Source organism: Ruditapes philippinarum, unplaced genomic scaffold (assembly GCF_026571515.1).
Source record: "Ruditapes philippinarum isolate M1 unplaced genomic scaffold, ASM2657151v2 ctg9275_1_1_1_1, whole genome shotgun sequence".
NCBI classification, from domain to species: Eukaryota; Metazoa; Mollusca; class Bivalvia; order Venerida; family Veneridae; genus Ruditapes; species Ruditapes philippinarum.
The window spans coordinates 1-26,173 of record NW_026855433.1 but is presented as its reverse complement, the minus strand read 5'-3'; positions in this window follow the sequence as shown (position 1 = coordinate 26,173).

Genomic DNA, 26,173 nt, shown 5'->3' with positions numbered 1-26,173 from the left:
TTAAAAATCATAAGTTTAAATAAATCACAAGCACTAAAATCTTGACATACATGATATTTGTGTAGGAGAAAAGTTCCTCGAAAACAGCAAGATGCCATAATAAAGGTTATCTGTCTAAATAGTCTGGCGTAATAATTATTCCAGTCTGCAGTAAATTGTTAACTAAAAACATTCTTATCACAAACTAATCTCGAGGTTATCAAATGAGAATATTAGATTTCTGACTCAACTATTGGTTAGCATTCCCAACCGCATTGATTTAATTGTACCAGTCGTGTCACAATATTAAAACGAGAACTTGCTAGGGGGCGTGGACGGTAACTTGCACTTTCCAGTACCGTCCATGAACAGGCTAAATCAACCGAGCCTGCAACATTTTCAATTTTGCCGTGTTGGGCTTTCTTTAGGGATTCTGTATTTATCTATTTTATATGGATGTAATTGAATTTCCGTGTGGTCACGCTTCTCCTTTAATTTAAATATTCAAAACTGCACAGATCTAAACAAACATATGTAAAGTAATAAGAATACAGTGCACACTGGTCATTTTGCGCATGCGTAAAACATTGACTGTTTTAATGACATATACAGGCAGGTTTCTTTTAATCTATATATACTGTAGGTATTTAAATAGTGATATAAAGAATATTTTTTTGCAATCCAAAGACCAGCATATAATACAGCTTTCTAAACCATTACATTTTTCTATATAAAGATAATGTACAAACTGAAAGATAAATTAGAAAATAAAGTAAATTCGTTACCTATTTTTTTCAAAAGATAATGTTAACAGAAATTGCATGAAATTGAAAGACTATTTATAGAATATTATGTATTGTTGTCGATTCTTTTATTTTTAATATAGGCAACAGCTACACTTATTTAAATATGCCGAGCTATTTAATAGAAAAAAAAACAGAATCCCAAATGAAAGCCCAACACAGCAAAATTGAAAGTGTTGCAGGCTCGGTTTGATTGAGCTTGTTCATAGACGGTACTGGAAAGTGTAAGTTACCGTCCACGCCCCCTAGCACCGACTTAAGCAGTATTCAACATTAACACGAACTGGTATAGTTAAGAATTTTGAAATATCTGCACCAAAGAAGAAAATTGTATTTTTCTCTTTGCATTTTACCTTTACTTGACACAAATAAAACAAGATCAACAAGGGAGGCATTAAATGGAAGCATCTCCAAGCATTTCCTTTTCTTTTTACTGTGACTGGAAACTGTCTTTCAGCTCTGCTGATAAATATGTATAGATTTGCTTGACAAAAGGTCAGACTATGTCATTACTTTAAATGTCATTATGTTTCTACAAAGGTTTCGTGTTAATCGTCTTTCTGTCATATGATTTCCAGTTTAATAAGTTGCCTTGACAATATAATTGAATAGTCTGCAATGCTTTCAAAAATTGATAGACACTCTTTTATATCCTGAAGCTGTTTGTGGAGCAAATGACTGCCTTTGAAATAGTGAGAAACGAATAGGATCGTGTGGTAGAACAAAATACCTACTCACAGTGACGTTTCGTGTTGATCGTCTTTCTGTCATATGATTTCCAGTTTTATAAGTTGCCTTGACATTACTTTACAATATAATTGAATAGACTGCAATGCTTTAATTAAATGATAGACACTCTTTTATACCCTGAAGCTGTTTGTGAAGCAAATGACTGCCTTTGAAATATCAGTATCGAATAAGATCGTGTGGTAAAACACAGTGCGTTGTTAGAAAGATATTCATAAGCAATGGTGTAATATATATACATTGTAATTGATCGTGTTATACTTATTTACACAAAATTAAATAGGCCTGATCCATATACCGCAGTAATCAGAATCACATTAATTTTATAAATAGAATTAGATCATAGCGGTTTTATTCGCCTGATTTTATTTTAAAAGCCAAAACTTATTAAAGACATCCAAATTAATTCAGTCCGTAGCATATAATATAATAAACAAGAATTCCAGCAGATAAATGAAAGTACGTTTAATTTATGCAGCTTCTATGTTCAATTTTTTGTATTCGCAGTCTGGTTAAGTTTTGAATAAGGAGAAAAACAAAGACATGTAAACATAATCAATTTTTCCAATATTTCATGATTTATACTCACGATCAGTAATTATGAATAACACATTAATTACCATAAAATTGGCATAGATTGATATGGACCCTAGTTACCAAAGCTCGACCTGATGAACTGACGAAGCCCGTATGAAAACTGACGAAGCCCGTATGAAATGTAACATTTACAGAGAAGAACTGAATATTAGTAGAATTTTTATTAGTCAGGAAATAGTAGGTTGGGACACAAACGTCCTAGGTAAGATTCTGGCATTATGGAGATATGTATATCGTGCTGGCTTCTTTCAATCAAACATTTTATAACATTTTACATAGCTTTTAAAATTTCATTGATTCTGTAGCGGAACTTTATTCAAGATAAGAATTTATTAGGTTATAACTGACATTTAAGTTTTGCCCTTAATAACAAGAACCGGAAACGCATGTGTATGAAAAAAACGAAATGCATAAAAATTAATAAAAAAAACCAAACTTTTCTGGAACTTTTAGCGTTTATGATATTAAATGCCATTGACATAGATTTTAAATTGACCATACATTTTTGTATATTATGAAGCATATAATTATCTGTATTTAAACGTACACGTTCCATTTAGAAACATATCTTCCATTGTTTTATTGAATTAATCAATAAATGATGACAAAAATCCGGAATGAAAATGCAGGATAAAGTAGATTTATCTCGTGCGAGCATCTTTTTGTACAGATACTTCTGGTTAAAACTGTTCCTTGTTGTTGTTCTCGGGAGATCTTAAGTCTGATTCCTAAAGTTTTATACTCAAAACAGCATTAATCATGCGCTATGTGGAAGCTGTTAAATGTTGCATGGAATTTCGACGGAGGTACTTTCAATGAGTTCATTGAATTTAACTGTCGATCTTTGTTCTCAATTTTCAGTGCTGCGTCATTTTTCAAAATAATTGAATATTTATGAACGGACTCAACGAAATTGTATTCTGACATAAGCTTCATTTCCCAATGTGAGAACCTCATGTTATTATTGTGTTTTATCTTTCTGGGTAAATAACGTATTAAATCTAACAACCACACCTTTATCAGTAGCTACATGAAGAAATCATTCCATATATATAGACAATAATGACAATGAAAATGTTTGTAAAATGATACCTCATTACATTATCTCAGTGAACTTAATCAAGCGTTAGTATTACATATGCACTAAAGCACTATATTTTTCATCGACGATAAAAGTACATTTTGTTTTTGTCACGCAACGTTAAATGTTATTTATGTCAAAGTATTTACTGTCTTCCTCTGTCACGTACATCTTGTAAACAATTATTCGGAAACATTATTACTTATTGTTTTACTAAAATATTTAGCTCTACCATCACAGAGTTAACTTTCAATTAATAGGCACGCAAAGAGAATGTAAAACTCAAAATAATATCTAGCCATAAATCATTGAATAAAAATCAAATACTTTTTTGTGTATCAGTAAGGAAAAATATGGAAAAAGAAGTAAGCAATGAACAACATGAATTGTATGAAAGCCGAAGTCTTATTTACGTCTGTCAATGTAAGATCATTATAAAGAGTGCAACATCTTCCGCTACACTTAACACAGGCTTAAGCTGTACATGTTGTATTCTATCTTCAATACTATCGTGCTTGGAAGAGCAAGAAAGGTACTATACTGGGAAACTTGACAGCTGCCTCACAACACCTGTCACATATAAAGTAACTTGACTATACTGATATATCAATCTTGTGGACTGTAAAATTATTGTATATATCGTGGCGTTCTTCACGGATTTATTTTTTCTCTATCTTATTGTAACATAAGTGGCATAAATTGCACGAATGTGTCACATTGAAAGTTACATGATAACCGCTGTATACATCTGCGTATGTTTCTAAATTCAAATTTTCCCATTTAATGTATTGCTGAAGCCGGTGCTATGGGACGCAGACGGTAGCTTGCAAGTAATAATAGGCTAAAAAAACGAGCGTGCAGCATTTTCAATTTTGTCGTGTTGGACGTTTTTTCAGGGATTACATTTCTCTCTAATTTAGATAATTACTAAATACATAAAATGAAAGAAATGTGTCAGTATATTAAATTTAAAGGGATTGGAGCATGCGTGAAATCATCGCCAGACCTACTATCATACATGTCGCAGTGGAATATTTTGTTCCGGAACACTTTACTCTGTTTACATACCTTTTAGGATATTCATGTACATTTTGTATATTAAATTATAAGAACAATTTTACTTTACTGTTTTTGTGTTTAATAAAAAAAAATGTCATCAGATTACACTTGGAACGCAACTGAGACGATTTTAAAGATGATTTTACACTTTACCATCTATAGATACTCATTTGAACGTTTAGTTTTAATAAGAAGAAAAGTGAAATTTAGAAAATAAGCTCCAGTTAAACCATATAGGAAACTAGACAAACAAAGTACATTTTTATCTGAAGAATAAGGCTCACCACACTTTACAGGCTAGTTTTCGTATTAAATTTGCGATTTTTTACAGGTAAAAGTAATGTCGACGATTCTTTCTTCTATTGAGATGATGCAAGTCGACGATTCTCGCTTACATGAGGTAATCGATAAAGTAGTTAATTGTCGCTTCCATCTGGGAATGATAAAAGTCGGCGACAGTCGCTTGCATTTTGGTAAAAAGGTTAACTAGAAGAGGATGCCATAAATGTCATAAATATTTTGTAAAATATCTTTGAAATTTGCCCATCTAACAACAATTTTTAAAATATGCATTTATTGTTTGTTTTGACACTTCGATACTATTCATTTGTATACCGGTGGAGGAATACGTCAGTGGCTCTGTATGTATTGTTTTAGACACGAACGGGCTTGTGAGTAAACGAGCAGCATTCCTTACGATAGCTTCCTTATGAAATAATCACAACAGGTATCTGGCGGGATAGAAACCTACAGAGATGAGGGGCAAGTGTTTTCAAGTCGGTTTCCTTAGCCACATTTATTAAGGCAACATATAATTTGAAATTTTAAAAGAAATAATTCTATTCTTTGAATTTAGGCAATGCAATTTTATTTATCTTTTCACCTTTAGTAGGAAATACCTTAAAAGCCAATTATGCCCTAGACATGCCTTTATTTTCATTCTCAAATGTTATTCATTTTGGTGTACTTTAACATTATCGAAAAAGATACTCATTGGCCAATTATCTGAACCCTCTTCATCTGTTGATTTTTTGCAAAAAGTATAGTTAAAGTGAATTTGTATTCTTTATGGAGATCTTCCTTCGCAAGAACTAATCACAACAAAATTACATGAAAATTGCAAACTCGTTTTGATTGAGTCTGTACATGAGGGATAATGAACAGGTACAACATCCCTCATTCCCATAGTAACGGCTTGAGCGGTACTCAGAGTTCAACACTATAAAGTTTTTGAATCAATGATTTCGAAAGAAGTGAAGTAAGGGGTAAAATTTTACACCTACCACACACCTCTTGACACCTGTTGTTGTGAATTTGAAAGTCAGTAAAGTCAAAATACTAATTTGTTTATTTTTTCCTACTTTTACGACAAATTATGTTATACTCATTGTCACTTTCTCCAAATAAAAATTATTAACGTTCTCTAAAACCAATTTTCAAACATTATAAAATACACGTTTGCCCTTTCGAGAGAGGTAAAGATTTATCTGTTTCTGGGGCATAATGTCTGTTAAAGACATTTAACTTTTATTATAAAGGTTTAGACATAGTGTCCACTTTGTTGAGTTGTTTGATGTGCTGTTAATCAACAACTCTCACGGGAATTGTGATATCCAAAGAGAAAAGAAGAAAAAATAATATTTTTCAATTTCTGGTTATTTATTGTTATTTTTGGTTCCTCCAATATGTCTTAATCTCAGCTAAAATTATTTCATGATCATCATATTCACAGATTTTTAGTCAGAGCTTCATATATTTCATATGTGAAGGTACATTTTTTATGCATCAGTATGTCTGCTGGTATAAAGGTTAAAGGCAATCTTATTATAGTTTATTTTCTTTGAGAAGACACTTTTTCAAACTGGCTACATATGTAACAAAAATATTATAAACGTATATAGGTGGCGCGATAGCTCAGTTGGTTAGACCACTGACTGTCAGTCCTGAGGTTCCGGGTTCGATCCTGGGTAACACCCTTGGGATTTTTCAGAAACACTTTCAGTGTTTCCCACCTAACTAGAGGTTTACTGGTACGAAACCCAGGTTATCCTCGCATGTATCAGTGCTATACACTGGGCATGTAAAAGAACCAAGGAATCTATTCAATAAGAGCTAGGGACTTGTTCCCGGATTTCCTTGTATCTCATAGCTGTCTCTAGTGTCTGCTGAGGTAAGGACCCTACTGGAAATAAGTGCTTGCACTATCATAGGTTATCCTTGACCGCCCGGTCTAAAGAAAATCAAATCAATCAATCAATATAGACTTAAGATGATTTGTTTGTCTGTGGTGGCGAGTTTAATATTTAGTTACAAAAGAGACAAAAAAACTTCTTTGTAGGTTTGAAAAAATAACAGTGAAATGAGCAGTTTTGTAAGAAAAAGGCTTTAAGGTTGAGTTAATACTTTATTTCGTCAATCAATATGTACTCGGGTTGAGATTAGGTCTAACATATTTAATTAAAAGGCTATGTGACCCAATCTAACATACATTTTGTATCGAACATTTCATTAATACACGCCTTAATGGAATTCCATTATAAATAGCAGCAAAATACAACAAAAAATGACAAATTGAAAAGTAATTTATTGGAACTGTACGTAAATCATATCCGATTTGGCTATATATTAGCTTGTTCATAGAATACTCAATGCAATGAACAGTATCAACAGATAATTTCCCACTTTTTTATCTTTGTTATTTTTGTAATACATAAATAAAAAGATTTTAATGTAAGAACATGTCCAATTACTTCTGTAATACTATATAGCGTAACAATTCAACGAAAAGTCGTAATCTATTAAAACTGTACCAATCTTAAAAATGTCTCGGATATTTCAAATCTATGTATCAAATATTTCAAATCTCGTTAGTTATTTCTATGTATTGACACATACAAAATAAAAATATCTTTGTATTATGCATAAGAATTTGCATTAATAATTTGTTAAATGACACAATTTGCAAAAGAATTTCATACAAAATTGCATGCTTCTTTGCATATATAATATGTGTATATAAACGTAACAATCCGGACATAGTAAGGGTGTATGCTTCAAGAAATTGCCGTCAACTAAGAGTAATTTAAAGACATCATTGATTTGATTCCTGCATGGGTTCAATTATATGCATGGGTTCAAATTAAATTCTTCGAAGCGTCATAATCAGCATGGAAATTTGAAGTCCAGAATAACGTTTTGAAATGTTCGACATGTTACTATATCATGTTACTAAATGAAATTAACACCTCAAAAACACAAACAAACATATTATCAATAAACTGTTTTGACAGAGTAAACATCATTTAAAATACCAACTACATAATCATGTAAGACTATATGTATTCATCAAATTTCTTTCATGGAAGTCTTGAACATTTCAAAATGAATTTTCTCAATTAAAACAAACACTGTTTGCTATGCAAACACGATTTAATAAAAACTTTGTCACCTTCAGAAATTTTGAACATGTGCTTAGACTTTCTAGTGGCTGTTGGCTTTTCAACATTACATAAAACATCTGTTTTCTTAACCCATAAGTTATCATCCCTGGAGGGCCATTGAAAGAAGCATTTCTTACGCTCCATAAATGAAATTTCAAACTCCCCATCACTTTCATCTTTATCAATTACCCTTCCAATATTACACTGCGGCTACATAATCACCACAAGAGAATGACGGGGAAAGAGAATTACACGCTGATGAAGGCTGAGGATTTTCTGTGACAGGAGGTTGAGGATTATTACACAAGGATTGATCTACTAGCACTGAGTCGTGAGTTACGGGTGACTTGGGGTGATCACATGAGATACTTTCCTTTAATGCATCTGTAACCTTCCTAGTAGTGGCCTGTTTCCAGGTACCACATGTGCTTGTGTTTGTAATACATGCAGAACAGTAACAACTTGTGTCTCTTACATAAACAGAAGAGTTATTCCCATCACAACATGCAGTTTCATGATTCCCAAAACAGGTTTGAGCTTACTTAAAGTGGCTTTTAAAGAAGCCCCCTTTAAACAAATATCTTCATCTGACACATATTTAAATATGATACTTGAAATACTTGACTGAATTGCCCAGCTAATAAATTTTGTTGCATCTTGAATTACAACTTTTCCAGATTTGACTGCAGTGTCGGCCATTCGTTTGACTGTCCCGCCAAGACCGTCACACGGACCCTTACCATGCCCGGATTCAAAGTAATTCCACGTGGTATTTCAATTATATAATGTCACGTGATTTGCTACAATATCAAATATCAATTTATTCCGATACTGACTCAGTAATGGACAGCGGATAAGTCAGGTACGAACAACTTGATATCTGGCATTATAGCATCTAAAAATGCCAATACAGCAGTTGAGTTATGTGATAATGTGTCTCACACCATTACATAACTTTGGTGTGAAATATCCTCAACTTCGCTGGTTCTGTAATACACAACTATTGAATGCAATGTTACACTAGTTTGACACCAATATGCACTTTGGATTTTATCAAGCATTTTGCAACTATAGTTCTCAGCAAAATTCATATAGATTAAGACATGGTTTCTGGACAAGTTTTTTTAAGGGAACATTTTTGTTCATACTGAGTTCGCATTCTCATTACATGTTCTTGAAAATCAGCCATTTGAGTTTCAAAATGAGAAATGAATGAGTCTTTATCGATTACAGATTGAACAATTCTCATAACTTGCTTGGTATTTCTTTTTTCATTTACTTGTACCCTCTTCCACTGTGATAAACTGATTTATCCTTTTTTGGTTGTCTGCAACTCGTCATGTCAATATTTTCCTTTAGAAAGGACTCTGGATTAGATGAAACTAGCATACCTTCATTGCGCATTGCTTTAAGTGTAAGTGCCTATTCTGATGTTTGGTGCAGAGACAACTGTTTCGTGAAATATAGACCTTGACTCTTTTGTTTTAACTGTTTTGCCAAAGCACCACTAAGTATTAAATCTTTTCGTACAGCATTTCTTTGTTCAGAGGTTAATTTGGCAGACTGCATATTTGATTCAGCTCTAGCCTTAGGTGTCATGTCTGTCTCTTCAACTATTTTCTCTTCTATTACATTTGGTGTCTTTCTTGGGGTTTGTACTTTTATAGTTTCTCTAGTTGCTACTTGCTCAGCTTCATCTGAATACCCCATCAATGCTCTATCAGGTTCACTTTGAAAACATGTTTTTTTGGTTACTTCTTGATTTTTCTTTAATTTGTATTTACTTGGAATTTGAAGTTTTGGTCTATAGTCTAATCTTTTTACCAGCCTTTGGTTTCTCCTTTGAGCTGTTCCTAATTTTCGTTTTACGGTTGATATATTAGATTTCAATGATGCTATTTGCTTTCGCATTCGAGACATTTCATTTGGCTTTCTCTTTTGTGACCCACGACGACGATTATGAAAAGGTAGAGCTACTTGTAGAAGGTTGCTATTTGAAGGGTCAACACTTTTGTATCCACTTGTCTCTGCTGCAGACTCCTCAATCTGGTTTCCTTCTTGCTCTTCGAATCGCTTTTTTGCCCATGAACTTGCAAATTGATTTTATTTTAATGTTTCTTTTCTTACGTTCGCTATCAGACAATTGTGCGGCAGGTACGTCTTTCTTCGTCCCTCTCTTTCTTTCTTCAAATAGCCTTCTTCATCTTTTTGTTTAAGTCTTCTCCTATAGTCTCGACATATTTCAGCTCTGGACTTTACCATTATTCTGCCTGTAAAAAAAAATGAAATCATTTACGCTTTTAAAAAAAGAAACATTTAGGACAGATAAAAGAGCAACGGGACAGACGTACGAACGGACAGACGATCAAAAAAGGAGAAAAAATATCTACAAAAAGATGTTCTATTTATTAAAGTATTTTGACTTCAAATAGTTACTTTATGTACAAGACATTTTAAGCTATTGATATTCGGAAATGTTCACTACAATTTTGAAATGTTCGATACCGAACATCTAAAACTCTTTCATGAGCAAGGAGGATATCCCATGCAACTTTAAAAACATCCTTTGTGATCTTAAGCTAAGAATATTAAGAATAGAAAAAATATATTTTAGATAAAAAAGCATGGCATTTATTTGATTAAACAAGATAAAACTGACCACTTCCTAACACCATGCATTTGGGTGATTTCATATGTTTATTAAAAGGGCAAAATCTCTCTAGAACAATTTTTCCTGACATGAAAACAACGTGATTTTATCAATTATTCGTCATTTGAAGAACTTCAATGTATATTGTTTGGTAGTAAGTCAAAGGATGTGAAAAAGGCACCATTATATAGAAATGAAATGTTCGATACCAAATGTAGCGCACATTTCACATATCATTTATTATATTTTACGAATAAATTTTGGGTTTTTTTTTCATATAAACTATTTAACAACTTTATACAAAAATTCATTCATTTAAGTACAACGGAATTCATAATATAAAAAAATTAAATTTGACTTACCACTCTCAAAAGGTATCCGTTTCCGTGAATAACAACATCAAGGTCAGTAAAAACAATCTGTTTTCTTTCGAACCTTATTGATTGCAAATGACACAATTGCTTATGACGTGCTAACTTGATGATGTCATTCAATATCGTACATTTCTTGCACAATGTTCAAAGATCATTCATCTGTTGAATATTCTGATATGAAATATCTACGTGTATGGGGAAGACTTAATGATAATGCACTAGTTTATGGAAAAGAAAGGGTTAGATTTTAATTAAAGATAGGCCTAGAATTCAAAGTATCGAACATTTCTGTTAAACCGATCTACTTTATGTGTCTCATTGATTACTCAAATCCTACGATTTCAAGGTTTTTTTGTCGATAAATGACAATCATTATTGTTCAAACCCACAATAACTCTTTAAAACAACCTCTCTGGAGTGCTCCTTTGCTTATAAACTGCTTGAAAGAAAAGATTGATTATGCGGTCTCGAACATTTTCATGAATTGTAAAATCTCGGCGACTTTGCTTTTTGACGTATGGAATAAAGTAAAATATTAAAAGCTGGAACAAAATACAATTAAGAGATTTAAAAGACATGACACTTTATAAAAAATATTTCTCTAGATCATTTATGAATGGCATAATACTAGTAACAAGAGGGCCATGATGGCCCTGAGGTCGCTGACCTGTATAAAGGCACCCGGAGCGGGCCAGTTTAAAACCCAGGGCTTTTATTTGAACAAACTTAGAAGACACCCATTAGAAGATGTTTCAAAATGTTAAGTTTTTACTACACATATAATGAAAAACAATGATCTACTCCCCCCCCCCCCGTCAGGGCCAATTTTAATCCAGGGGCTTTTATTTGAACAAACTTGGTAGACACCAATAAGAAGATGTTTCATGCTAAACATCTAAGCTCTAGCTCATTGGGTTTTTTAAAAGAAGATTTTTTAAGTTAAAATTTTACTATACACATATAGTTGAAAACAATGACACCCTGGGGCGGTGCCAGTTTTGACCCCAGGGCTTTAATTTGAACAAACTTTGTAGACACTCACTAGAAGATGTTGCATGCTTAATATCTAAACTCCAGCTATTTGGGCTTTTCAAAAAAGATTTTTTAAGTTTTTGCTTTACACATATAAGGAAAATCAATGACCCCCGGGGCGGGGCCAATTTTGACCCCAGGGCTTTTATCTGAACAAACTTGGTAGACACCCATTAGAACATGTTTCATGCTAAATATCTTAGCTCTAACTCTTTGAGTTCTTTAAAAGAAGATTTTTTAAGTTTTTACTATATGTATATAGGGAAAATCAATGACCCCCTGGGGCGGGGCCAATTTTGACCCCAGGGCTTTTATTTGAACAAACTTGGTAGACACTCATTAGAAGATGTTTCATGCTAAATATCTTAGCTGTAGCTCTTTGGGTTCTTTAAAAGAAGGTTTTCTAAGTTTTTACTATATGCATATAGGGAAAATCAAAGACACCCTGGGGCGGGGCCAATTTTGACCCCAGGGCTTTTATTTGAACAAACTTGGTAGACACTCACTAGAAGATGTTTCATGCTTAATATCTAAACTCTATCTATCTGGGTTTTTTCAAAGAAGATTTTTAAGCTTTTGCTATACACTGTCATATAAGGAAAATCAATGACCCCCGTGGCGGGGCTAATTTTGACCCCAGGGCTTTTATTTGAACAAACTTGGTAGACACTCACTAGAAGATGTGTCGTGCTTAATATCTAAACTCCAGCTATTTGTGTTTTTTCAAAGAAGATTTTTTAAGTTTTTGCTATACACATATAAGGAAAATCAATGACCTCATGGGAAGGGGCCAATTTTGACCCCAGGGCTTTTATTTGAACAAACTTGCTAGACACCCATTAGAACATGTTTCATGCTAAATATCTTAGCTCGAGCTCTTTGAGTTCTTTAAAAGAAGATTTTTTTAAGTTTTTACTATATGCATATAGGGAAAATAAATGACCCCCCTTGGGCGGGGCAAATTTTGACCCTATGGCTTTTATTTGAACAAACTTGGTAGACATCCACTAGAAGATGTTTCATGCTTAATATCTAAACTCTAGCTATTTGGGTTTTTTCAAAGAAGGTTTTTTTAAGTTTTTGCTATATGCATATAGGGAAAATCAAAGACCCCCTGGGGCGGTGCCAATTTTGACCCCAGGGCTTTTATTTGAACAAACTTGGTAGACACTCACTAGAAGATGTTTCATGCTTAATATCTAAACTCTATCTATCTGGGTTTTTTCAAAGAAGATTTTTAAGCTTTTGCTATACACTGTCATATAAGGAAAATCAATGACCCCCGTGGCGGGGCTAATTTTGACCCCAGGGCTTTTATTTGAACAAACTTGGTAGACACTCACTAGAAGATGTGTCGTGCTTAATATCTAAACTCCAGCTATTTGTGTTTTTTCAAAGAAGATTTTTTAAGTTTTTGCTATACACATATAAGGAAAATCAATGACCTCATGGGAAGGGGCCAATTTTGACCCCAGGGCTTTTATTTGAACAAACTTGCTAGACACCCATTAGAACATGTTTCATGCTAAATATCTTAGCTCGAGCTCTTTGAGTTCTTTAAAAGAAGATTTTTTTAAGTTTTTACTATATGCATATAGGGAAAATAAATGACCCCCCCTTGGGCGGGGCAAATTTTGACCCTATGGCTTTTATTTGAACAAACTTGGTAGACATCCACTAGAAGATGTTTCATGCTTAATATCTAAACTCTAGCTATTTGGGTTTTTTCAAAGAAGGTTTTTTTAAGTTTTTGCTATATGCATATAGGGAAAATCAAAGACCCCCTGGGGCGGTGCCAATTTTGACCCCAGGGCTTTTATTTGAACAAACTTGGTAGACACTCATTAGAAGATGTTTCATGCCAAATATCTAAGCTCTAGCTCTTAGGGTTTTTTAAAAGAAGATTTTTAAGTTTTTCCTATTGGTTGCCATGGCAACCAGAGTTTTTAATGGAATTTAAATTTTTGAACAACTTTGAAAGGGGTCCACCTTAGGATCATTTCTGTAAAGTTTGGTTGCAATTGGCTATATGGTTTAGAAGGAGATGTTGTTTGAAAAGTTTGACGCCATTTTTTGAAGGCCGCACGACGCACGGACGCACGACGGACGCAGAGTGATGACAAAAGCTCACCCTTGAGCTCTTTGTGCTCAGGTGCCATAAAAAGGATGTAAAAAGCGATTTCTTATGACGACAGTCTCCAGTCTCGATCATTAAATTTTTTAGTCATTTATAAATACTTCTTACATAGTTTACATGTAAAAAATGACATTTGGTCTCAATTTCTCTACATGATTTGTATGCTATATTTAGTAGTCTTGATCAGTGCGAGTATGACTCATTTTTTGGAACACACTTGCTTAAGTTAAAATAACAATAGCGTGAGAATGGGTGCAATATGGCGACATAAGGACACGTTTTTCAGTTTTAGTACATTTATATTTTTTGTAAGATATCATTACGTAGAACATATTAACTTTATTGAAATAATGTAGTTTAAAATTTTATCGTATTCTTTATTTCTCTTGCTCCGTCCACTTATGTTATGTTTAATGCGTTGTAAAGTATTTTGCGGCAGTCTTGGAAATGTCATTAAAATTGCACAAAGTCCCTTAGGTTACTGATTGAGACAACAATGTCAGTTGCAAGAAGAAATATCTTTTGATAAAGGATATTCGGCAAATACTTACCATATTTAGAATCATGTCAAACCCAATTATAAAAAGAAAGAAATATATATATACTAATGATTAACGATCTTAATCCGTTAGTTTGTTTATATATTTCTAGTTATGTATTTCTCTTTTCGGCGTAGTAATATAATGCATTGGTTAAAAGAAAAGAAGTTACTTAATCTAAACGCATGGCTTATATAAAGGTTAATCGTCTCTACGAAAAAAGTACGTATTATAAGAAATATTAACTCGTTTTAAAATTATGTTAAAACAAAAACACAGAAATACAAACAGTACGTTTAATTAAATCTACAATTTGTTTTTAAAATGCCAACTAGTCTATGAATATTGTACTGTATACTTTTCGTCCTAAACATAAATTCCAAAATATCAGACCATTATTAAGGTTCTTGTAGTTCTGTACGGGTTAGTTACCGTCTACATAGTATTAAGAACTAATATGATCTTTTAAGTATGCTCTGTATTTTATTTTACTTCTGATCAAGAAGTAAAGTATTACTAATATCATTTTATTATTATTTTTGAGTTATTTTGCATATGTATATAGAGATAGTATAAGTCAGTTAAAGGGCTTGGGGTTAAAAGAATTGAAGCAGTAGTAAACGTTGAGGATTATAGATTTGTTTCCACTTTTGTACTGTAAAATTAAATCGGTCATACCTCCACTTATGTTTATATACTTTTTACCATAACTGTACTTATTTTTAGACCTAGAGTTGTAAAAAAAGAACATACATCCACTCATGTTAAAAGTGAATATTTGGTAATTAGTAGAGTTCTCGTAAAAGTATAATTATATGTAATAAAGTAAGATGAAATGCATATCATATTTTATTTGCATATATTGTGTATAGTTTGAAAAATGTATTTTAGTAAAATAAAATCATGAAATATATTTAGAGCTACCTATTTAGGACATATCTATCCTGAAAATCAAGTATTAATGTTTTCTTGAATCCTAGAAAAAATACTTTTTTTTGCCTATATTTCAGAAAAGACTGTCGCAGATTAACAACTGTGTTAATATGGCAGTTTAACTGTCACACAACGTCGGTCACGCTTCTTCCCGACGTAAGAAGCACCAGACGTAAGACACACAAGGCCGACAAGCGCTTAGACTCTCTTTTTTTCAAGCCGTGACATTTTCTTAAAGAGTAAAATTCAATTTAAAAAGCGAAAGTTTTCTATGCGTAAGGATTCAGTCGGTTAGTGACACAACAAACATGAAAAACGTAACAGCGTTCAAATTATCTTGCGGTAAATATCCGATAAAATGTCGGTCATTTTATTGTAGGCTAATACGGCAGTTCTCAGATGAAAATAAATCACGAATCGCGATAATATAGCAAATATAATGGTGCACAGTTTATGTTCGTTTGTTGTGGGTTTTTTTGTGTGTGTCAAGATTTTTGATTTAAATATCTTGTTTATAAAACAAGATGAAAGTTTTGAATACTCTTTCAAAAAAATATATATGCAAACAGGGTGGATATAAGATATCATTATTCTGTTTAATTGTTTTCTTTAATAAATAAACAGATGAGACCTATGCTTCTACGATGTTTTACATACATTAGTTTAACAGGAATGAGAAGTACATACTAGAAGGGGTGAAGGACGTTAAATCAGAAAATATTTTCTAACTAATGGATTTTTGTTATCAGCTTTTATAAAACTTATCTGATACAGTTACAACATTCCGTTTCATACGATATGTTAATAACTTATCCTTGTTGTCATCCAAATATAGACTGAATGTAGAATGAACCATGGATATAACTAAGTAAAACTTAAGCTGACTTGATTGTACAACGCTTATTCATCTTGACTAACTAACTGTGACAAACTATGATGAACATATGTATTCCTTTACAAAATGTATGTATTAATGGATGCCTAAATAATCTTTTTAATATTTATATGTATGGTATAACGTTATATCATTCATTTTTGTTTGGTTATTTGTTTATTAAGGTATTGTTACTTTTTTAGTTTAGCAACGATTTATTTGAGTGGACATAAATTCAACGGTCTTTATGTAAAACTTAAAGACATAAACTGTAAATAATTTCATTATTCATCCTAATAGTGCGATAAGTGTATAAGTGCTCAATTAATGTAAATGGACAGTGGTTTCTTATTGCTATTGCATTTCAGATTTTTCTCAACCTGGGCTTACCAGAAAAAGGATGTTTAAATTCAAAAAAAAAATTAAACTTGTAATTTCAATTGATACAATACAGTAGCCAATCAGGTAAACGTTAAACATGAGATTATGATGTGTAAGACGACTGATTTATGTTCGATTTGATTAGAAATTTTAACACAGATCAGTTCCTTATTTTCAAAAAGACTAGATCAATTTTTGTCATTATAAGTCACTTTTCTGAAAAAAAATTTTTTGCGAATTTTTGCCGAAAAAAAATAAATGCTTTACAAAAGACAATAACTTCACGGCATATCGAGAAAAGGTTCGACAAAATAAACGTTTTTTAATCTTTGTTAATAAAATAAATTTAAACGTTTAATTAAATCAATAAAAAACAGAAGACTTGTAAACAGTTGCACATCATGATCTAACTTATAGGAGACCCTTTAACGTTTCTGTACCCATATTCTCTAAATAATATCAATGTGGCATAAAGCTGAACAAGATAAGTGTTCTTCTTTGACATTGATTTGAAACTATGCTTGCAATAATGTTTCAGCAAATATCCCAATAGAATATTGTCAAAATAGTGAATCAAAATCGTGTTTTGATTAATTTTACTGGATCGAATTACCGAAACAAATTATTTGTTTTATGCTGATTATCTTACAAGCACAAACAGAAATGAAGACAAATTATATTTCATTAGACCAAAATAGCAGTTTGAGTAATAAAATTTAAATGATAATCGACAATGCCGTCTCATAACATATCCGTTGGGACAACATATCACGCTAGTAAAATTCGTTATGACAAGTTCAGCCTAAACATTGGCAACAAATTATTGAAAACCAAAAACGCAAAATGAAATATGTATGTAATTGGTATGTACAATCATGGAGCTAAAATATTCCCGTAGGTCCTGTAAATAATGCTACATCAGAAATAAGTAATTCAAATAGTAAGCATGCCTTTGCATTGTATGCCCATATAGAATATGTGCACGTCACAGCGTTTTTGAGACATGACTTTGTTCGGCTTGTTAAAATAATACCTGATAATAATTTATTTATATCTGTAAAGTCGGAGCCAACACCGAACTTCACTGTTATAAGATCACTGACTTCATACATTTTTATCTAATTAACAATGCAAACAAAAATAATTTTGTAGCATCGTTATTGTATATATTAATAAGAATGATAGTTTATATTGTACATGAAACATTAAAACACTTTTTGTTATATTGTTCTTACTTACCAAAATAATAAAAACATTGCACAAAGTAGGGCGACGACTTTTTCATCGTTACAAGAATGAAATTACAAATATGTAATTCGAAAGAATTTGAAGTACACAGTTTACAAATTTTCTGCTACGTACTTGATATTCGGAACAAAGTACTATTTACATTGAAGATTACAGAGAGAAATATTATTTAACATGTATGCCATGTTCAATCAATGCCTCCACTTTACATTTGCATTCCATATTTAAAAATAGGTAAAGCTATACCGATGATTGTGTAACTTTTATTTACCTTGAGCGATGCTATATGTTTTTATTTATTTTTTTTATCTATTTATTTGTAAAAATGGGTAAATAATTGAAACATACAGGTGTCACCGTTCTTTGAATCATTCACGATACGGGGAAATATTAAACGACTTGCAATTTATATACTATTTTAGCAGTATATATATATATATATATATATATATATATATATATATATACTACAGCATTAAATCATCTATCAATTATGTCATTATTTATCTTTAAACTTGCGCTATTAAAATAGTTCCCAGTAAATAATGTGACATAAATAGAAAAGAAAAAACTAAGACTTCTTTAAAAAAAAAATATAGTTCTAGTAAAAATGCATGCAAGGGAAATCGGGTGATTATTTTACTGTTAGATAGAATGAAAAATTGGTATAAAAACAAACTACTAATACTTTGCTTTACTGAACATTATTCGTGAAACACCTAAGGTTTTCCTCCACCATTAAAAGCAGGAACGTCGCCATATGACCTATAATGTTTCGGTGTGACGTCCAACCAAATCAATCAAACAAACAAACTATTACAGGCACGTGTGTACACATGTCTTAGCAATATCTGCAACACAAACATTATTATGTACATGTATATATTTAACAAAATTTTTAGCGTTCCTTTTCAATTTTACGACGAGATCAGATGAACCATTGTTCTGAATTAAGACTCAGTCTAGTTCTTCAAACCTTGGAGAACAAATTTACTTTAGCAATACTTTTTTGCAGACGTTTTTAATCTCAATTTATTTTATTTTCTGGAGTAGTTACTTGTATATGTTTGACACTGTATGTCAGCCTCAGACTAAATATTTTGATAATTAGAATCATTTGATGCTTAATATTTAAAAGTATTTTATGCCACAGGAAACCTTTTACTCTTTTTATGCTCCCCGAAAAATTTCGGGGGAGCATATAGTCGTCGGGTTGTCCGTCCGTCCGTCAGACCGTCCGTACGTACGTCCCGAATTCGTGTCCGACCCATAACTTTCTTATTTGAAGTCAGATTTTAAAACCTTTTCACAGAAATGATCACCATATTGAGACGACGTGTCGCGCGCAACAATTGGGCCGCTGCCTTGAAGTTCAAGGTCACAGCATGATCTTGCAGCAAAATCGTGTCCGGTCCATAACTTTCTTATTTGAAGTCGGATTTTAAAACTATTTCACAGAAATGATCACCATATTGAGACGACGTGTCGCGCGCAACATTTGGGTCGCTGCCTTGAGGGTCAATGTCACAGCTTGACCTTGCAGCAAAATTGTGTCCGGGACAGGTGACCTTGCAGCAAAATCGTGTCTTGGACAGGTGAGACACAAATAAACTTATCTTGCATGCATGTGTGCTGTTACATTTATATGGCCGCAACATTACTTTTGTCGGCGGTGTCGGCAGCGTCGTCTGGATTACCTTGTCCGGAGCGTAATTTTGTCACCGAAGGGTCAAATGATTCCAAACTTGGTATGCATGTTCTTGGCTATGACTTGAAGTGAAGTGCACAAGAACTGTAACTCTACCTTTTTCGGTTTTTGAATTATTACCCTTTGATTGATTTTTATTTTAAATTCTGTCCTAGTTTTATTCTAGGTACAATAGCAGTTCCAGGCATGCGGTCTGAACATTCAGAGATACTTCAGTTCAGTGACTTGAGCAAATGTAAGTGTCTCAAAGCTTAAATTTTTATACATGTGTAATTGTATAGCTTGCATTTCTTAGTTTTATGCGCAGAAGAAATGGCAGTCATTTACATTTTTAGATTAAAACAAAATATCTAAATTGATTTTTAAGAAATGGAAAATAGTAAATTTCTTAATAGTACAGTGTTTACTGGTGATTTTAATTTATTAGTAATAATACCTTGACATATATGCTTTTAAATGAAACTGTCATTACTGTTTACAGTGCAGTTGACATTGATCATTTACATAAAAAATAAATTACTTATAATATAATCAGTACTGTGGAAAGGTATATAATTACCAAACATTTCCATTTGCATGTGTGTGGGTGTGTTTGTGTTCTTGTTGGTCTAGTGAAGAACTATGAGTACATTTTGCAGGTACTTTACGTATATAGTCAACTGTACTGTACCATGGGTGTACCTCCTCGAGCTTGCCTTAAAAGTTAGCATTATGTTTCGTTCTCTTACATGTATTTGTGGGTATATTTCACTCTAGATAGTTGATCTAAAAGGCCTTAAAAACTGTGTTTCGGGCAATAGTTAGAGAAAAGTGTGGTAGGGCTGATATTAACTTTATATTATCAGTACCAATAATAACCATTTTAATCGGGGATTTTCTCCACTGTATAAATCTTTCTCCTGAAAGTGATACAATTCTATAGGTTTTGCTATGTGGTATTGGTTACCTGAACACAGTTTTTAAGGTTTTAAACTAATAGCTTCCTTTGCATGCTGTGTGTATATTGTATGTTTTTAACCTACACATTGTATAACCATTGAGGCATGTGTGGTGGGCCTGGAAACTATATGCAAAATACAATTTCTTTGTCAAATTATTTTTGTTCGCAATCTAAACATATATCCATTTATGCACTAAAAATCTTTGTGTTAACTTTTATAGGGGAATACTGACAGTAATACTGAAGTTTAAACATAACCGTACAACTTTTCCAGTAATAAATTAACATTAAAATTTTGAAAAGTAATGATAGTGTGCTTTGCCAAGAAGCTGAAACTTAGTTTTGCCATTTCATTCAATATTCTCATTTTTAACAAAAGGTATATTGCATGTAGGCTAAATCACCTATGTTTGTTGTTTTCTATCATTTTCACTTGTAAACATGTTATGTACGTACAGGTGGACAAAATCATAAAAAATACTCATTTATTCAACTTTACAGTAATCAAGACAAAAAATAAGGATGTCAGCTGAATACTTTAAAATGTTTGTCATGTTTATCACTGAAATATTAAATAATGAAACATAAATTTATTTTTTATGATTTTGCCCAAAATTCCCTGCTGCCCATCCATGCCTATAAAGGTTTGCTTATAAGAGAGCATGTACGTAGACCTTACATCACTTAATAAACATGTATATATTTTCAGTGCACTGATATTATCCAAGACTAACTCAACATTAATAATATTCCAAGTTAATTGTGACATTATTTGGACAGATTTTGCAATGTCTAGCACAGCAAGTAGCACAGAGGAATCACACACTAGTGACAAACCTGCCCCAGATACGAAGCCTAACACAGCGTTTGCACGTACATGTCTGTATTTCACTTCCCCTCAGAATAGCACAGCACAGGACATATCGCAAGCCTCTCCTTCTACACCTTTACCATTTTTGTCAACCCCTTCCCAAAAGTGTGTGACATCAGACACCCAACTGTCATCTCCAGGAGGAAACTGCAGCAATACACTGACTTTGAATCTGCTATGAGTGAAGCTGTTGACAACACCAGATCTGAGGAAAAGACAAAAGAGAAGAAGCAGAGCACAGATGATGTTCAATGCACATATGCCATGGGTGAAACTGTTGACAACACCAGATCTTCTGAGGAAAGGAAGGAAGAGAAGAAGCAGTACACAAGTTCTGTTGTTCAAGGCACTAAAGAATAAAATTCAGTTGATGATATGTGAATGTAACTGTTGAACTTTTCAGAACTTAACATTACTAATATACATGATGTTTGTAGTGTGCCTGACAAAAGAATCGATATTTCCCATTCATGCTTGATTCAATGTTGTATGTTTTATGTAGCATCAGTAAATGCTTTAACACTACACTTTAAATGACCGACTTTGCTTTAAATTCTTACTATTTTAGATATAACAGATTAATGTTAACCTGATTTACAAAGGACTATACTGTCATAAAAATATTATTTTTCTTATTTAACATTAGGTAAATGTTGAATCATAATACATTATAAACTGTGAACAATTGTGTTTTAAAGATTGCAATGCAATGTCAAATATTATTTTTCTTATTTAATATTAGGTAAATGTTGAATCATAATACATTATAAACTGTTAACAATACTGTTTTAATGATTACAATGCAATGTGTTGCAGTTGTCATAAACAGTTATATTCCTTATAAATGAATGTTCAACTTTGTTACAAAATGCTTTTTATTAAAGGTGAAACATGGCTCTGTATTGTAAAATTAGTAAAAACAAAATGTATTGTCATCTTACAGAACAAGTCCAGGAAAGCCAATGTCAGGAACATTATGACCGCTGAAGAGAAAGCAGATGCAAAAGAAAAAGACCAGTCCAGAAAAGCTGACAACAGGAACAGTATGTCTGCATCGTAACAAGCAGCTACAAAGAAACAGAACAAGTTCAGGAAAGCCAATGTCAGGAACATTATGACCGCTGAAGAAAAAGCAGCTGCAAAGGAAAAAGACCAGTCCAGAAAAGCTGACTACAGGAACAGTATGACCACAGAAACAAAAGTCTCAACAAAAGTTAAGGATCAAAACAGAAAAGCTTCACACAGAAAAAATTGCACTTCTGGAGAAAAAAGTACTAAAAAAGCAAAAGGTCTATCCAGGAAAAATGCTTACAGAAAGAAATATCTGCATCATCAACTAGCTATTAGAGAGTTTAAAGCTATATGTCATAAAGGTCCTGTACACCTTTGTTGTTATGTTTACGTCTTCTGTACAACCAATCTGTTCTGAAACTTAACATTAGCAAATATAAGAAAATGACTAATATTTGTGAAGTGCTGTCATTTACAAGAGCGTCTCCAAATGACAGTCATATTTGTAAAACATGTGACAAATACTTGATTAAAGGGAAACTACCACCACAAAACCAAACAAACAACCTACATTTGGACAAGATTCCAGAAGAATTAGCAAACTTATCTTCTTTAGAAAGTAGATTGTTAGCACAGAGAATTCCTTTCATGAAAATTACAGCACGCCCAAGTGGTGGACAGCGAGCTATCACAGGAGCAGTTGTAAATGTGCCTGTAGACACAGTGGACACCTGTACACATTTACCAAGACCACCACCACAGTCGGACATGATCATGCTTCAGCTGAAAAGAAAAAAAGAGTTTAAGTCTTCAATTTTAAATCAGAATATTCCGACCAGCAAAGATCATGGCAGGATTGAACTACCTGATCTGTAATAACCCTCTTTTTAAAGACCATTCACAGGAACACCGATGCCTTTCACAGAATCCAGATTCTGAACATGAATGGAGTCAGTTAATAGACCAACAAGACCAAGTTACAGAACCTGAATAAAACTTTTCGCATGAAATGAAAACCTTCACCTGACATTAAAAATGCAAATGCTGATTGCTATTCATTTCAAACGGAAAATGACACCCTAAAAACCTGACAACAGACCAATTTCTTCAGAACATCTCCAGCCAGATCTCTATCCATACCAAACTTTCAAACAAAGTAGTAGACAATGATTCAGCCTCCAACACAGATATTAACAGTGATTCGGATTCTAGTGATGATGACAAAAGTGAAGATAAATGCTTGCCCTATGACACATGTCTTCAGCAATCTGGTGGTAACGAAATATTTTCCATTGCTCCAGCAGAAGGAAACAAACCTCAAAGAATGTTGACAGACCCAGATGCTGAACATTTGTCATTCCCAGCATTATTTCAAAAGGGCGATTCGGCTATACCTACAAGCGAGACACAAAATTACAACATAGGCAATACCTGAATGCTAGGTTACTGAATGAAGACACAAGATTTGCCACAAACACTGACTTCATATTTTTTCTCAGTTTCACTCCGAGAAAAATCAGTTAATTGACAATGTGCAAATTGCTTTAAGAAAGGTTCAACGTAGGGACGCAGTGACAGCTGCTGATTCAAAGTCCTCTCAAACACTGCAAAGTTTTGTTTCACAGAACCTTGCTTATATGTTGTTAAAAAAGATACTCGGTTCACCTGTTTATTGGCAGAAGTGCATGTTTGATTCTACTGGCAATGGTTTCGTCAATTGGGTGTTCTTTACATGGTTCCTTACATTGTCATCCGCTGATTTACGATGGACTGAAATAATAAAGATAATTACACAGCAAACATGGTGTTCAGTTAACCGATGAGGAGGTTCCGTGTATGCCCTGTGAAGATAAATGCAAATGGTTTGAATATAATCCTGTAACTGCAGCTAGACATTTCGACTATAAGGTCCAACAATTCTTTAAGATTATGATCTTGAAGAACAGAGTTTTAGGTGAAGTGAAGCACTACTTCATACGAACGGGAATTTCAACAGAGAGGCTCTCCGCATGTCCACTGTGTATTCTGGGGTGAAGAATGCCCCAGTATGTGGTAGAAATTCTGAACAAGCAATCTGTGCATTTGTTGACAAATACGTATCATGTCAACTGCCTTGTGAAAAAGATGATCATGAACTCTGTCAGTTAGTATCCACTCTTCAACAGCACAGAATACAAGAACATGTAGGAAGAGCGGTGTGTTCTGCCGGTTCCATTTACCTAAAATCTTGGTACCATTCACATTGCTGACTAAAGATAAAAACAAATACAATACATCTACTACAACAAACAATATACATGACTCTTATGTTGGTGACCAAAAAACGGCATGACTGGTGAAAATGGATTGGAAAAACTTCATTTAGTGTCATGAATAACACAGTTTCCAGTAACTTCAAGAAAGTCCTTCAACATGTGGCAGCATTAAAGAAGATATATATGCAAGTCTGAGTTACGGGAAATTTCCCTTAAAAGGGAAAACTGTGATAAATTCTTTAATAAAAAAAATGCATAATCCTAAAAAGTTTGGAGGCAACATGGATCCCCAGAAAACTCACGATGTTTTCCCATGCTTTAAATACAATTTCTTATTCAAAAAGGAAAAAAGGGAAATTTAATTGATTTTTTGGGGAATCCCCCAAAAAAGGGGGAAAAATACAAATCCCCAAAAACAGCAGCTAAACATCGGAAATTTTTTCCAAAAAACCATGAGTTTTTCAGTTCAAGAAGAAATTTTAAACGGGGTTCCCCCAAACCCCTTTTTGAAAGCACAACGTGATTTTTTTTATTTTTAAATTTGACAGGGAAAAGCCCGAGTAGACTTGAAAAACCCCAACCCACTTCTAGAAATTTTAAGGATGAGAGAGTGGAAGATATATTCTGTAAAGCTTTTACCTTTGACAGATATTATGCCGCTAGACCAGACACTCTAGAATATATGTGCTTACCAGACTTCGCATCATCATACACCAGCTACACAGAACCTACTGATGATTTTCAGACTGTAGATATGACAAGCAGTGAACATAAAGGAAAAGTTATTTAAACTTAAGAACAGTAAAGGTTACATGAGAAAACGGACACCAAACATGTATTGTTAGAAACTCACACATACTCAAAATTCAAAAACCCAGAGAAATACTTCCACTCCAAGCTGATGATGTACAAAACCATGGAGGCGAGAAGATGACATCAAAAGCTGGTTGTCAAACATATGAAGAAGCATATATAGTCTAATCAAAGTAAATAAAAGGTTAAGCTATAAGCAACAGAAAACAAAAAGTACTCTCCACGAAAGAACATGTGTAGATAAGAGTTAATAAAAAAATCGCATGCTCAGCGTTTTACCGTTTTGAAATTATTGACTTTTTAAAATAGCATTTTTTTAAAAAAATTCTAATGGCCACAAACTGTACCTACCCGTACGCCGTTTTTGTATCTCCCTTTGTTGCTCTCCAAGCTGAAGTTCGAACGCGCGAGGAATTCGAAAGTGTAAACAGTCGACGTTTTTCACAGATTTTTTTGCCTTTGGAGACAGAAAAAAGGTAAAATTATTGATGGTCTTTGAAAAGATAATACAATGCAGAACATGCATTTCATATAATCTTCTTTTTAAATTATTTTTTTTCAAACATTTTAGAACTCAAAGCATGTAGATGACCTTGGTTATGTCTCACGGGGCTGGAGGCAGATATTTAAGATTTCTGGTGTATGGTCTATCTCTGTTAAGCTTATATAAACTTTGTTTTTTGTACAAACTAAGAATTTAA